We start from the raw sequence: 219 nt of genomic DNA, 5'->3' as shown, positions 1-219 counted from the left end.
GAGCGGGGTTTGCCCCCCAACAGCAGCCCCACAGAGCCAAGCTCCCCTGCTGAAAGCCCGCAAGCCCCACTGCATCCCATGCTGACAATGCCTGGGGGCATCCCAGAGCTCAGCCGCCTCCAAAAATCATCCAGCAAGATGAAAAGCAGCGAGGAATATGGACACTCATTGCACAAGCCTTGTTATTGGGGGGGGGAAAAAAAAAGCCAAGAGAGCAGA

This window comes from Aptenodytes forsteri, unplaced genomic scaffold (assembly GCF_000699145.1).
Source record: "Aptenodytes forsteri isolate BGI_AS27 unplaced genomic scaffold, ASM69914v1 Scaffold95, whole genome shotgun sequence".
In the NCBI taxonomy this organism is placed as follows: Eukaryota; Metazoa; Chordata; class Aves; order Sphenisciformes; family Spheniscidae; genus Aptenodytes; species Aptenodytes forsteri.
Note: the sequence above shows the minus strand (reverse complement) of the source record.